Source organism: Numenius arquata, chromosome W (genome assembly GCF_964106895.1).
Source record: "Numenius arquata chromosome W, bNumArq3.hap1.1, whole genome shotgun sequence".
NCBI classification, from domain to species: Eukaryota; Metazoa; Chordata; class Aves; order Charadriiformes; family Scolopacidae; genus Numenius; species Numenius arquata.
Genome location: NC_133615.1, coordinates 18,820,880 through 18,836,568, shown reverse-complemented (window position 1 = coordinate 18,836,568; position 15,689 = coordinate 18,820,880).

Below are 15,689 nucleotides of genomic sequence, written 5' to 3'. Positions count from 1 at the left end.
GAATGGCTAGCTGAGAAGGGTCACGTAGACATGATCCAGCTGGCCGAGCAAAAGCTTGAGAAACATCGGATTCAGCCCCTGTAACTGCTGGGCTGGCAAGGACACCTTGTCCTTGACTATAATTGTTGTATGATAACAGGGAGATTGCAGCTGCTCAGGCATGGGAAAAGAGGATGAAAGTAACTGTAAAGAAGGAACCAAGGGCGGAGTTGATCTTTCTAAGAACTAACCAATCATGAGCTTAACTTTTGTAATATGTATGAGCTAATTATGTTAGGACATAAAAGGCAACTGTGTGAATCAATAAACGAAGCTTGCTGATCACTCATATTGAGTGGCCCTGTCTTCCCTCCGTCGCGACATACCCTCAGCAAGTTTGCTGACGATACAAAACTGGGAGGGTTCGTTGACACACCGGAAGGCTGTGCCGCCATACAGCGAGACCTGGATAGGCTGGAGAGTTGGGCAGAGAGGAACCTGATGTACTTCAATAAAGGCAAGTGTAGGGTGCTGCACCTGGGGAGAAATAACCCCATGCACCAGTACAGGTTGGGGGCTGACCTGCTGGAGAGCACCTCTGAGGAGAAAGACCTGGGAGTCCTGGTGGACAATAGGATGATCATGAGCCAACAATGTGCCCTTGTGGCCAAGAAGGCCAATGGCATCCTGGGGTGCATCAGGAAGAGTGTGACCAGCAGGTCGAGAGAGGTTATCCTCCCCCTCTACTCTGCCCTGGTGAGGCCCCATCTGGAGTACTGTGTCTGATTCTGGGCTCCCCAGTTCAAGAAGGACAGGGAACTGCTGGAGAGGGTACAGCAGAGGGCTACAAAGATGATTAGGGGCCTAGAACATCTCTGTTATGAGGAAAGGCTGAGGGACTTGGGTCTTTTTAGTCTGGAGAAGAGAAGGCTGAGGGGGGATCTGATCAACACCTATAAATACTTAAAGGGAGGGTGTCAAGAGGATGGGGCCAGTCTTTTTTCAGTGATGCCCAGTGACAGGACAAGAGGAAATGGGCACAAACTTGAACGTAAGAAGTTCCACCTAAACATGAGGAGGAACTTCTTTACTTTGAGGGTGGCAGAGCAATGGAATAGGCTGCCCAGGGAGGTGGTGGAGTCTCCTTCTCTGGAGACATTCAAAACCCGCCTGGACACGTTCCTGTGCAACCTGCTCTAGGTGGACCTGCTTTGGCAGGGGGGTTGGACTAGATGATCTCTAGAGGTCCCTTCCAACCCCATATGATTCTGTGATATATTTTTTTCATTTCAGAAGTTTGCAACTGAAATTATTATTTTAATTAGTAAAAATATTAGCAATGCATTGCTATTAAATACTTGGCACAGATTATTATTTGACTGTAACAGTGTATTCTAGTCACTGTAGTGCTACCGTTATTTGCCACAGAGCAAGAGGTGATTACTGAAGTTATATATAGCCACAGAAAGGAATTCAGAGTTCAGCGAACAAGCAAGAATATTCAAGCTTCTTCCATTCCAATTCTGTTCAATATTCAGTACAGAACAATCATTGAAACACCTTACTTTGAATCATCTGGTCTCCTATTTCTTCTGCTAAAGACTAGGCACAGCAGAAGTTGATGGTATTATTTCTCTAGCATGGGGAAAAAATTCTGCCAAAGGAAGATCAATCTTGAGGGAAGCATTTTCCATACATTCAGCCAAAGCCTACAGATCTGGTTTCATATATGGTATCACATGGAAAAAAAAAGTTAGATGCTTGAAAAACAGGTTAATATATTGTTACTCACTCCACTGTAAGAGAAGCACTTGTTTCCATGTAACTGAAAATCTTTATCTAACGTGCCATTAAGTCATTATTGCAGAAGAACCTTACTTGAAATTTGTGCAACATCCATTGGTAACTTTAGTCATGATAGTTTCTGTTACTGATGGGGAAAAGGCTGACCAACCAATGTAGAAAAGCTTACTCAAATGAAAAAATTCAGGTGCTCTAGGATAAACTTTTGAGTATATATGAACACATTCACCAGGTCTATAGCATGGATAGGCTCATCAACAAACACTGTCCTGTGTTGGAGTGGAAGACGGACCCGGAGTAACAATGGAATCTCAATATGAGTATGATCGTTCTCACAGAGTATATAAAGACAGACAAGCAGAGCACGCGCTACCGACAGCTATACGATTGGCTTACAGTCTCTGTTCACGTGCCTAGAGCGCTCACACAATTAGTGCAGACCTCTTGTCCACGCGCAGCAGATGTTTCTCTATCTCCCGGAGGCAGTACCGCTTATCTCTTGTTTATCATGTAGCTACTTCTTCATACTTCTGTTTCTCAAGGAGAGTTCACAGCCTCCTCCAAGCTTTCATCCCTATCAAAGACTGGGTTGCTCATTGCAATCCAGTCGTGCCCCTTTTCACTCAGCCATTCCTCCACAATTCCCCCTTCTTGTTTTTGAGCAATCCAGGCTTGGTTTACTACTTTTAACATAGCTCTCTTAATACAACTAAGCACTAAACATAAGCACAGACCTATGATCACAAGGGTTATTATAATGCGCAAGCCTTCAACAAGCAAGCCTACTAACCATTGTGGCATATTCCCAAACAAGTTAGTCAGCCACCCATCTAAAAACCCATGGTTTTGACGAATTTTGTTTGCATGCTCTTTTAACCACTGCAACTGTTTATGAATTGATTCGCTGTGATTGGACAAATTCATACAGCACATGCCTTCAAAATCCTCGCAACCATGACCTTGAGCTAATAGCAAAAAGTCAATTGCCGCTCTACTCTGCAAAATTGCATGGCGTAAGCTATTTTGATCTCCTAACAGAGTTTCTATTACCTCAGTGGTGACTTTAGCTTGTTTTTCAGCCCAACAAGCTAACCGTCCTAGCTCCTTCAAAGCTCTGCCTGCTGCTGCCCCAGGCACAAACAAGGATAAAAACACTCTCTCAGTGGGACTGAGTAAGGTAACGTCATCATTGCAATTTGGTGGGAGACCCGTGACCGCCCGTTTTGTACGTGCGGCGTTTTCTCCCTCGGTCACATTTTTCCACCAGTTTTGATTTGGGGCCAACAACGTTAATTTGCCAAGATAACATGGAGCACCTATCACATTTTTCGGAATTCCCTGCCATGCCCTGTCACCACATATCAAAAACACGTCTGGCGGCAAGGCTTTTGGGGTGCCATTGTTCCAAATTTGCTGTCCCCCCCTCGTTTCAACCCCAAGAGCTCCTAGTCCTTGTTTTGATGTGTCATTTGTGCCACAAAATGCGCCTGCATTGTTATAGTCATAATAGGTTGCTTTTGGAGTGACGTTTGTCTATCCTGACCAATTAAATGATCAATAATAATTTACGCCAGTAAAGGCAGGTCCTCCAAAAAATATGCAGGTTTGAGTCCAGTTCTGGGAGACATTTCCAATTCTCATTGATCCTAACAGTTCTAATTCTTGAGGGTCCCAAGGCAGCGTAACATTCAAGCTAATAAGAAGCGTGGCACTACAATTACTAATGCTCTGGGAATTAGTGCAGTTCTGCTCACTATACTTGCTAAAGTCTTCTACCTTAAAACCAGGTACTCCTATCAAACATGTCCAAAAAGGCTCTGTAGCAGAGGCAAGCGATAGACAAAAGGCTTGTTGTCCTTTCTTGTTCGCCCAGGTGACCCACATGTTTTCCCTAGGTTCAATCTTGTGGAGGGTCATTACCGCCGGGATCAATATCCCCAGGGTCAGGATCTTGAACATCTTGGTTGTCAGGCGGATCATGTCGAATCAGAGCAGGTTTTACAGCTCGACTGGGCACCCACACTGGACCGCGATCACAGCGGAAACAATTCCCACGGAAGGGCTGTCCAGGCGGCCGTACTTGCTTCTGCTGGACAACTGCAGCAAAGGGCTGCATGACTTCTCGGACAGCTCCTTGAACTGCTGCAGCAACTGTGGTGCTTTGTTTTTGAGCTTCAGTCCTTTCTACTCTTAACAACATCTCTACAATGCCTACTCCTTTTGGTAAACTGGCTAGAATTTGCTTGGTGGTCTTATTGGCATTGTCAAAAGCCAATACTTTGAACATCTGTTGTTTGCCGCTGTCATCTAAATCAGGGTCATTCATGATTGCTTCCCACAGTCGGTCAACAAAGTTACTATATTTTTCTGTAGTTCCTTGCATCATGGTACCAAATGACGGAATAGTAGATCCTGGGAGGCCGAGAAACGCCTCCAGGGCAAGTTGCGCTGATCGCTGTAAGAGGTTTGCTGGAAACGTCAACTGTACTTGCAAGTCACTAAATTTTCCGTGCCCTGCGAACATCTCTGCCGTGACTCCACGGAGGGGGTCTCCCTCCCCTTGTCTTCGAGCTGCTGCATTCATAGCTCATTGTTGCCAGGAGGATTCCCACAACAAATATTGTGTTGGAGTAAGCAACAGTCTCATCAGGTTACGACAACCATATGGACACATCAGATCAGCAGAAAAAATCCAGCTGACAATTTGTCGGGTAGCCTCAGATTTTACTCTATAAGTTGAGATGGTGGTGTGAGCTTGTTGTAAAATTTTCCAATCATGTGGTTCCCATTTCCCAGTATTGTTTACATGTATGACGGGACACGCGAGAGGTGGAGTTCCGCCCAGACTAGCGGCTGCTCCCCACTGTCCTTCTAATATAGCATCTCTAATAATGCCACTGTCCCGGTTTGAAGTAAAACCGAACCAATTTTCTGTTCTGTAACTTTACATCCTAGCTAGGCCTCCTCTAACTCTCTGAAATTAACGGCATATTGTGGAGAAAACTGCTCGTTCTCAGAGTGATAAGACCAATGTTTGTGCTCCATGCCAAGGAACGGTATGCAGGGAGGCCCTTGCTTATACTTATTGCTATAACAACCAAGGTCAGCCAATTTTGTTATTTGCCCCCTTAGAGGGTCGGAAACGGAAAAAACGTAGAGGGGTCACATCGGTGGGGAGGAGCGGACAGGACAGGTGACCCAAACCTGACCAACTAGGGTATTCCATCCCATCTGCCCCATGCTCAGTATAAAGGCTGAGGGATCAAAGGGTCAACCCCCTTCCTGCGATGGCCGACGTCCAGAGAGGACTCTGTCTGTTCATCTGCCTTTGATCCCGATCCGTGTGTTCCTGACTCCAGAGCTGGAATCCAGTTCCCATTCGTCACTGAGTCCAGTCTGGGACTTCCCCAGTGCCTGCCGGTGATGTGACTGACATCCTGGGAACTTGATACGGTTTTGTATATATTGTATCTATTTCATTATTTTTCTTCTTTATTTTTATTTTAATATTAATTCTTCATTAAAGTAGTTTAGTTCATTCTAAACTTCTGAATCTCCTTATCTCTTTCTCCTCCTCTCTCCTCTTTTTGTGGGGGGGAAGGGGGGGGAAGGGCCATCTGCCGGTTCGGTTTTGGTAAATTCAGCCAAAACCACGACAGATTTATTGGCGCCCAACGTGGGGCACGACGACTGTGGTTTGATAAGATTGCCTGAATAGTTTGAATTCCAGTTTGCTCAGGGAGAACCGATAGCTTTCACCATGTTGTACCTACAGAATATTGTATATGGTATTTTTAGAGAGCTTTGTATGAAGTTCATTGACACAGTGGTGTTAAACTGGCCGAATATATTGAAAGGTTTATTTGTTTTTTGTGTTTGGATGCGGTGGGTCAAGCGTGCTGTATTCGTGTGGATGTGCCTCCAGATGTATAATGTGGTCAGTTGGATTGCTATGGTACCTGCATATCTTGGGCATCATGTGATGGATTCTGTTGCTAATCACACTTTCGATTTTCGCTGGGGAAAGTTTACCTTGCCTCTTAGTGATTATCCCAAAGTGATACCAACGGAATTAGGGGATGAAAAACCTGTGGGCTCTTTGGAGAATGATTGTGATTATTGTTACGGTCACTTAATTGTAATAGTGGTGTCGATTTCACTGAATGTAATGCAGGCAGTACTTGCTATGAAATGTCAGTGCAGAAGTGAGCGTTGTGTGACATGCACTATTGCTACTCAGACACAAACAGAACCAGCCCCGGCCCCGGCCCAAGCCAAGCCAGCGGCACCGGCCAAGGCCACGCCGACACCGGTGCCAACGGCATCGGCTGCTCCCCCACAGCCACCGGCACAAGCCAAGGCTCCGGCCCCGGCGAAAGCCACGCCCCAGCCCGTCCCGGCCCCGGTCACTCCGCAGCCGGCGGTAAAAGTGGCTCCGCCGCCCGCACCCCCCGCATCTTCATCGCCAGCCCCTCCTCCGCCCGCAGCTGCACCGGCCGCTCCGGCCCCGACAGTCAGCGCTGCCACTGCTCCAGCTCCCAACCCGAGCACTGCCGCTCCCCCAGCGCCAGCAGAACCGGCACAAGTTGCTCCGGTGACCAGGAAGCAGAAAAAGAGGTCGGCTCGGTCCCCTGCTCCTTACGACAAGGACATGCCCAAGCTAGAGAGCTCGGGAGAGGGTTCCTCTGATGAAGATGCAGGACAGGGTCCGTCTGGTGTAGATAAAGGAAAGCACCCTCTTACAACACAGTCAACAGCCCCTTCTCAGGTAGATAGGGGAGAGGGTCCTTCTCAACCAGCCTCGATACAGGATGATGCCTCAGATGTAGATGTAATTATTAACTCTTTGTCCTTAAAGGATTTGCGAAATCTGAGGAAGGATTTTACTCGTCATGATGGGGAGCCACTTCTCTCTTGGTTGCTCCGATGCTGGGACAGTGGAGCTAATTCCATAGACTTAGATGGTAGAGAAGCCAGCCAGCTGGGAAATCTGGCCAAAGAGGGAGGTATTGATAAAGCGATTGGGAATAAGGCAGAGGTTCTCAGTCTCTGGAGGCGACTGTTATCAGCTGTAAAGAGCAGATATCCCTTTAAGGATGATATCCAAAGCCGTCCAAGGCAATGGACCAGCATGGAGAAAGGTATTAAATACCTGAGAGAACTGGCTATTCGAGAAGTGATTTATGGTGATTGGCAAGTGACTATAAATCCTGATGAAATGCCATGTCAACGACCTTTGTTGAAAAAGTTTGTGCAGAGTGCACCATCAGTGTATTCCCACACTTTGTCAACAATGGTCTGGGGAGCATCTGATACTGATACACCAACTGTAAATGAGGTCGCTGATAGGGTGCGACAGTATGAAGATAGTCTCTCTCGTCCCATCGGTGTTGCAGCAATAGAAAACCTGACTAAGAAAGTGGCTGAACAAACTGAGAAAGTGGCTGAACAAACTGAGAAGATGGCTGAACAGAATAAGACACAGAATGAGACAATAGAGAAAATGACCAAGGCAATAGTTGAGCAAAACGACACAATTTTTCACAAACTGCTTGAAAAACTTGCTGAGATTGGGAGAGAATCTTACTCTTCTCCAGCTCAGGCTCAAGTTGCAGCTCAGGCTCAAGCTCCTGCTCAGATCCAAGTTGCAGCTCAGACTGAGGTGCCTGCTCAGACCCAAGCTGCAGTTAAGACCAGAGTTGCAGCCATTAAGAAAAAACGCCCTCCTATGAGACCAACCAAAGGGAAACAGGACTCGTTCCGAGGTTTCCTGTGGCTTTGCCTCTGCAATAATGGAGAGGACATGAGGAGATGGGATAAAAAACCTACTTCAGCCCTGCAGGCACGAGTGCTTGAGTTGCAAGGTAAAGCAAACAGAAGAAAGGATGGTTACATGAATATGGCTGCTCCAGTTCAGAATATGCACTGCCCCTGTCCAGACAGGAACTCACCTTGCAATTGGAGATGCTGTCCTCAGCATTAGGGTTGCCCTGCCTCCAGCCAGGAGGAGGAGAGGGATAACCGAGTTTATTGGACTGTGTGGATTCGATGGCCTGGCACATTAGAGCCACGAAAGTATAGAGCCCTGGTGGACACTGGTGCACAGTGTACCCTAATGCCATCGAATCATAAAGGGACAGAATCAGTCACTATTGCAGGAGTGACAGGAGGATCTCAAGAACTGACTGTACTGGAGGCCGAAGTGAGCCTGAATAAGAATAAATGGGAAAAGCATCCTATTGTGACTGGCCCAGATGCTCCGTGCATCCTTGGCATAGACTACCTCAAGAGAGGGTATTTCAAAGACCCAAAAGGGTATCGGTGGGCTTTTGGTATAGCAGCTGTAGAGACTGAGGGTGTTACACAGCTGTCTACCTTACCTGGCCTTTCAGATGACCCTTCTGTGGTAGGATTGCTGAAGGTTGAAGAACAGCAGGTACCACTTGCTACTTCCACGGTGCATCGACGACAGTATCGCACTAACCGAGATTCTTTGATTCCCATTCAGAACCTGATTCGTCGGCTGGAGACTCAAGGAGTGATCAGTAAGACTCGCTCACCCTTTAACAGCCCGATATGGCCAGTGCGCAAGTCTGATGGTGACTGGCGTCTAACAGTAGACTATCGTGGCCTGAATGAAGTCACACCCCCGCTGAGTGCTGCTGTGCCAGACATGCTAGAACTGCAATATGAACTAGAGTCGAAGGCAGCCAAGTGGTATGCTACAATTGACATTGCTAATGCCTTTTTCTCTATTCCTTTAGCAGCAGAGTGCAGGCCACAGTTTGCTTTCACCTGGAGGGGTGTCCAGTACACCTGGAATCGACTGCCCCAGGGGTGGAAACACAGCCCTACTATTTGCCATGGACTGATCCAGACTGCACTGGAGAAGGGTGGAGCTCCAGAACACCTGCAATACATTGATGACATCATTGTGTGGGGTAATACAGCAAAAGAAGTTTTCAAGAAAGGTAAGAAAGTAATTGAGATTCTTCTGAAAGCAGGTTTTGCTGTGAAAAGAGGTAAGGTCAAGGGACCTGCACGAAACATCCAATTCTTGGGAATTAAATGGCAAGATGGTCGTCGCCAGATCCCAATGGAGGTGATTAACAAAATAACAGCTATGTCCCCACCTACTAACAAAAAGGAAACACAAGCCTTCTTAGGCGTTGTGGGATTCTGGAGAATGCATATTCCAGGTTATAGTCAGATTGTGAAACCTCTCTATGAAGTGACTCGAAAGAAAAATGAGTTTGTGTGGGGTCCTGAGCAACGACAAGCCTTTGAACAAATTAAACAGGAGATTGTGCGTGCAGTAGCACTTGGACCAGTCCGAAGAGGACAGGACATTAAAAATGTGCTGTATACTGCAGCTGGAGATAATGGCCCTACCTGGAGCCTATGGCAGAAAGGACCAGGGGAGACTCGAGGTCGACCCCTGGGATTTTGGAGTCGAGGCTATAAAGGCTCCGAGGCCAACTATACTCCGACTGAGAAAGAAATCTTGGCAGCATATGAAGGAGTTAGAGCTGCTTCAGAAGTAATTGGTACTGAAGTACAGCTCCTCCTGGCGCCCCGATTGCCAGTGTTAGGTTGGATGTTCAAAGGTAAAGTTCCTTCTACTCATCATGCCACCGATGCTACCTGGAGTAAGTGGATTGCCTTAATCACACAGCGAGCTCGAATAGGAAATCCAAATCGTCCAGGAATTGTAGAAGTGATCACAAACTGGCCTGAAGGCGGAGATTTCACAATGCCACCAGAGGAGGTGGTAACACGTGCTGAGGAAGCCCCGCCATATAATGAACTCTCAGATAATGAGAAACGGTATGTTTTGTTCACTGATGGATCTTGTCGTATTGTAGGAAAGCATCGAAGATGGAAAGCTGCTGTATGGAGTCCTACATGACGAGTTGCAGAAGCTACTGAAGGAGAAGGTGAATCAAGTCAATTTGCAGAGGTAAAAGCTATCCAGCTGGCCCTAGACATTGCTGAACGAGAAAAGTGGCCAATACTCTATCTTTATACTGACTCATGGATGGTGGCAAATGCTCTGTGGGGATGGTTAAAACAATGGAAGCAGAGCAACTGGCAGCGCAAGGGTAAACCCGTTTGGGCTGCTGAATTATGGCAAGATATTGCTGACTGGCTAGAGAAACTAGTCGTGAAAGTACGCCATGTAGATGCCCACGTACCTATGAGTCGAGCCACTGAGGAACATCGAAACAATCAGCAAGTGGACCGAGCAGCTAAGATTTTCCAGACAGATTTAGACTGGGAACATAAAGGTGAATTGTTCTTAGCTCGATGGGCCCATGACACTTCAGGTCATCAAGGAAGAGATGCAACGTACAAATGGGCTCGTGACCGAGGGGTGGATTTAACCATGGACGCTATTGCGCAGGTTATCCACGACTGTGAAACATGCGCTGAAATCAAGCAAGCTAAAAGGTTAAAACCTTTGTGGCATGGAGGTCGGTGGTTGAAATACAAGTATGGGGAGGCTTGGCAAATCGACTATATCACACTCCCTCAAACCCGCCAGGGTAAGCGTTACGTGCTTACAATGGTGGAAGGAAGCACCGGATGGTTGGAAACCTATGCCGTGCCCCATGCCACTGCCCGGAATACCATCCTGGGCCTGGAAAAGCAAGTCTTGTGGCGACATGGTACTCCAGAAAGAATTGAGTCTGACAATGGAACTCATTTCAAAAACAATCTTATAAGTAGCTGGGCAAAAGAACATGGTATTGAGTGGATATATCATATTCCCTATCATGCACCAGCTTCTGGAAAAATTGAACGATACAATGGATTGTTAAAAACTACCCTAAAAGCGATGGGTGGTGGATCCTTTAAAAATTGGGACAAGCATTTAGCTCAAGCTACTTGGTTAGTTAATACCAGGGGATCCATCAATCGAGGTGGTCCTGCTCAATCAGACCTTTTACATATTGTAGAAGGGGATAAAGTCCCTGTGGTGCATGAAAGGAATATACTAGGGAAAACTGTATGGGTTTTTCCTGCCTCGGGCAAAGGCAAACCCATTCGTGGGACTGTTTTTGCTCAAGGACCTGGATGTACTTGGTGGGTGATGCTGAAGAATGGAGAAGTTCAATGTGTACCTCAAGGGAATTTGACCCTGGGTGAGAATACTTAATTCCGAGTATGATGTTAGTTGTTTATAATACTAACAGTGTTCTATAAGTGTTTCTCAGGATGAAACCTAGCCGGATTGATCAAGTGGCGTCTAGTAAAACTTCTCCGAGATGGACATGTTACCCATGGGCACGAACCACAATGAATTTCACACTGTCTTTCCTACCCTGAGAACCGGATCTGCTGTGAAATGGACTTAAGCTTTTGTATATAGAGATAAATTATAACTGAGTGATTTACATATATCTATCTATATATGTATGTATGTATAGATTTTAGAGATGATGATAGTTGTAATCTAAGCATGATGCAAATGGTATGGAATAAGGGGTGGAATGTCCCGGTTTGAAGTAAAACCGAACCAATTTTCTGTTCTGTAACTTTACATCCTAGCTAGGCCTCCTCTAACTCTCTGAAATTAACGGCATATTGTGGAGAAAACTGCTCGTTCTCAGAGTGATAAGACCAATGTTTGTGCTCCATGCCAAGGAACGGTATGCAGGGAGGCCCTTGCTTATACTTATTGCTATAACAACCAAGGTCAGCCAATTTTGTTATTTGCCCCCTTAGAGGGTCGGAAACGGAAAAAACGTAGAGGGGTCACATCGGTGGGGAGGAGCGGACAGGACAGGTGACCCAAACCTGACCAACTAGGGTATTCCATCCCATCTGCCCCATGCTCAGTATAAAGGCTGAGGGATCAAAGGGTCAACCCCCTTCCTGCGATGGCCGACGTCCAGAGAGGACTCTGTCTGTTCATCTGCCTTTGATCCCGATCCGTGTGTTCCTGACTCCAGAGCTGGAATCCAGTTCCCATTCGTCACTGAGTCCAGTCTGGGACTTCCCCAGTGCCTGCCGGTGATGTGACTGACATCCTGGGAACTTGATACGGTTTTGTATATATTGTATCTATTTCATTATTTTTCTTCTTTATTTTTATTTTAATATTAATTCTTCATTAAAGTAGTTTAGTTCATTCTAAACTTCTGAATCTCCTTATCTCTTTCTCCTCCTCTCTCCTCTTTTTGTGGGGGGGAAGGGGGGGGAAGGGCCATCTGCCGGTTCGGTTTTGGTAAATTCAGCCAAAACCACGACAGCCACTCCAGCGTGGAGTTCTCGGAGGTGTTGAGGGATTCACTAGCCATGAAGGCGTGTTATCATCCTTCCTTGCCACATGTAAATCTAACTCCTTGAGGCGCCTTAAAACTGTCTGTAACATTTTGTCTGTGGACAGTTTACGACTCTTGTCGGCAGGTGGAGTTGGCGGACCAGACGAATCACTGGAGGAGGGTAGCGGTGGATAGAAGAGAGGCGGAGTTGCTGGAGGCGGTGCTGTGGGCAGAGGCCGACACGCTGCTCCTCCCAAATCGATGAGATCAGTAGACGTTTCAGGCCCCTCCTCTGCTGGAGTTTTCTGAGGAGGCGCTTCCGCATTTGCATTACTTTTCTGTTTTGGCTTCGCATCACTCACTTCCGCTTTTTCCGAGTTTTGCAAGGGTTTCAGCGGTAAGTCTTTTCCTTCCTCAGGAGGGTCAGGGGCCTCATTAGCTCGAATTTCAGCAACAGTTTTACACACAGTCCCGGTCATTCCCTTTACCGCGGGCAGCCCAAAGAACCGCGCAATAGGTCCAGGCTTACTTTCAGGTTTTAAGGCGGCCGCTCCTGGACCTAACATTTGACCTAACATTTTTTTTTTTTTTTTTTTTTTGAGAACTTGCTTCTGCCTTCTCCTCCTTTTTCGTCCCCCTCGATTGTTTTTTGCCACATTGTCCCTCCAAAGTCCCGCCATTCTGAGACAGAAAACAGCATAGGTGTGTCAGAAAAATGACCCCATCGCTGTCCTAATTTAATTAACTTGATCAACAGTTTCGCCAGTACTTCATTCCCTCTCTTAGAGAGGATTCCAGCAAGTAGCGTGGCCGCAGCTTCTACTTGCATCGCTGCGCCTGGGAGGCGAGAGGCCACCTCGCACCGTTGTCTGCTCCCGCCTTTGCGCCTGAGCAGCACTCCTCCCAGCCGTGGCTGCTTACCGCAGTCTCGGAGAACTCAGTCGCGCTGAACCATCCTCTGCTATCAGATGTTGGAGTGGGAGACGGACCCGGAGTAACGATGGAATCTCAATATGAGTATGATCGTTCTCACTTTATTCAAGTTCTCACAGAGTATATAAAGACAGAGCACACGCTAGCGGCAGCTATATGATTGGCTTATAGTCTCTGTTCATGCGCCTAGAGCGCTCACACAATTAGTGCAGACCTCTTGTCCACGCGCAGCAGATGTTTCTCCCGGAGGCAGTACCGCTTATCTTTTGTTTACCATGTAGCTACTTCTTCATACTTCTGTTTTTCAAGGAGAGTTCACAGCCTCCTCCGGGCTTTCATCCCTATCAAAGACTGGGTTGCTCATTGCAATCAAGTCGTGCCCCTTTTCACTCAGCCATTCCTCCACAGTCCTGTAAGTGTCTAACAAGCTATAAGCTGATACTTATGTGGAAAAAATGGGAGAATGTATTTTCAAACACAGTAAATACTAGACTTCAGGCTATTTTCAATCTCTCAGTACTAATTCAATTCACATCTTTTCTCTGAAAAGTATATATACTTGATGTGTGAGCCGATGCAGGCAGAACACAGGAACAACCACAAAACCATGGATTAAAGGCAAAGAACAAATTTAATGTCAATACCTCGTGGATCGGGGAACCTCTGAAGCAGCACCTGGGCAGAGGCAGGCAAGCAGGGGATGCAGGCACCACAGAGCGAGAGTCCTTATTAGCAAGAGAGTCCTTGTTAGCAAGGGAGTGGGAGAGCGAGAGACCTCCCACTTGCTGTTTGGGCCTGTATTTCAAGGATTCAGGCAAGCAGAGTTTTCCGCTGTGCTTTGATCTTCTTCAACAGCAGGGCAGGAATCTCAGGCATGTTTGATAAGGTGCCCCTGAGTCCATCCCAGCCCTATGTTATCTAAGTGCAGATGTTCTACTTCTTGAGCACACAAAACTAAGCAACAATTAGTGTGATAGATGTGTTTTCCAGCACCCCACATGCGAGTCACTTGAGCGTGTTTACAGTCTTCCTTGCCAATCTTCCATTACTTTCCCACACTTGACATATGCACTGACCATTACATGACATGAAATGGTCAGAACAGTGTTTCTGCAATGAGGGAGTGGGACATTAGGTAGAAGATAGAGCCCTTTAACACTGACGTGTTCAATATTCACAGGATGTGATTGTTACTACTATCATCATAGAATCATAGAATGGTTCAGGTTGGAAGGGACCTTAAAGATCATCGAGTTCCAACCCCCCTGCCATGGGCAGGGACACCTCCCACTAGACCGGGTTGCTCAAAGCCCCATCCAGCCTGGCCTTCCAGGGATGGGGTATCCACAACTTCTCTGGGCAACCTGTTCCAGTGCCTCACCACCCTCACAGGAAAGAATTTCTTCCTAATATATAATCTAAATCTCCCCTCTTCCAATTTAAAACCATTACCCCTCGTCCTATTGCTACAATCCCTCATAAAGAGTCCCTCCCCATCTCTCCTGTAGGCCCCCTTCAGGTACTGGAAGGCTGCTATAAGATCTCCCTGGAGCCTTCTCTTCTCCAGGCTGAACAACCCCAACTCTCTCAGCCTGTCCTCATAGGAGAGGTGCTCCAGCCCTTTGATCATCTTCGTGGCCCTCCGCTGGACCCGTTCCAACAGGTCCATGTCCTTCCTGTGCTGAGAGGTACCATCATGTTATGGTTTGAGAAACCCACAGCAATGTATTGTGATTTAGACAATTATTCTATCACCCAATGACCTCTCCCCACCCAGGAAGGGGAACCGGGGAAAAACAAAGAAACAAAAAGGTTGAAATTTAAGCAGATTTAATCAGATAAGACTAAATAATCAGCATTAATAATACTAGAGAAACAATATTGATCCCGACACCAATATAAAATATATGAGGATTATACTCACCCAATTATATCAGTAGGAAGCTGTGCACTCCCAGCAGAGGACAGCAAATATCAGACACTGCGAGTGCTACAGCTTCAGGAAGAAGGGAAGGCTTCAGGGGTCCAGCACCAGGGCAAGAAGTTCTCTGGACCGCCACCATCAAGGGAGAGAGAGCACTACACAGCAGACTTTCTAATTTATATTGAATGTGCTGTTCATGATATGAAAGAATCCTGTTGGCCAGCTTGGGTCAAGTGCCCAGGCCTCACTCTTCCTCATTCCTGTACCTGGCAAGGCTCAAAAACACTGAGCACTTGAATCCCATATAGCATTGCTGGCTATAAAGTAAATTTTTTCATGAATTCAGACACTAGAGTCTTCTAAAAGTGCAGTTTTCCCAAGCATTAGAAGAGAAATTAATCCTGTGTTGCTCAAACCAGGACACAGCATTATCACAAGAAAAGAATGCCGGTAGCTTTCAAAATATGTGGAACCGTACTGTCAGTCAATTAATAAATTGTGGTGTGTGCATTTCCCATATTCATTATCTTTAGCCTTTTTTTTGTGTCTAAAATTAGGATTTCAATTGTGCATGAAATGCTGGTATTTTGAAAAATGTTTCTATATTTCAGTTGGAACAAAAACCATGTATTTGAATCTTAAAATGGGTGATCTGCCAATCATCTTTATTTAATATTTCAGTTCACGTGATGGGAAAGGAATGGTCCTGGACCACACAATTACGAAGGCCCCACTGCACAAGGCAGTAGCCATAATGTGACAGTCCTTTGAATGTAAAGCCC